This window comes from Chaetura pelagica, unplaced genomic scaffold (assembly GCF_000747805.2).
Source record: "Chaetura pelagica isolate M959 unplaced genomic scaffold, ChaPel_1.0 scaffold1341, whole genome shotgun sequence".
NCBI classification, from domain to species: Eukaryota; Metazoa; Chordata; class Aves; order Apodiformes; family Apodidae; genus Chaetura; species Chaetura pelagica.
In genome coordinates, this window is record NW_009952053.1 from 10,070 (window position 1) to 10,478 (window position 409).

At 64.3% G+C, this 409-nt stretch overlaps 1 protein-coding gene across 1 annotated transcript in view; it reads left to right on the forward strand.

Annotated features, from left to right (window-relative positions):
* The window catches only part of PAX5 (paired box 5), a gene marked incomplete at its 5' end in the record, with an annotated part of 123,800 nt that overhangs the window by 9,185 nt on the left and 114,206 nt on the right, over positions 1–409 (forward strand).

Genomic DNA, 409 nt, shown 5'->3' on the forward strand with positions numbered 1-409 from the left:
CCTCTGTCCCTTCCTCAGCCACCCATGAGATGGGCAGGGATGGTGCCCCGGGGCACGGGTGGGCTGGGGGCAGCTGGGGGAGCTCTCTGGGCTTGTGGCAGAAACCAGGCTGCAGCCCCCCGTCCTGAGCCTGTCTCACCAGGAGAGGCCAGAACAATCTCAGAGGGGCAAAGACCCCCCCTCACTTTGCAGTGGGGGCTCAAGGGCTGTCTGTCCTTCAGGAAAAAGAGCAGAGGAGGGAGGTGTTGTTTCTCAGCTTGGGGTTGATAGGGGCAGCGGGTGTTCCCTGCACAGGTTTGCTCTGGACAGGCTGTGGTTGGGGCTCTTCACTGTGGTCCTGCAGAGGACCCCCTGCTCCCTGCTCGGGGGCTCTCAGGGCTGGGCCAGCACGGGCACAGCTGGTGCTGGT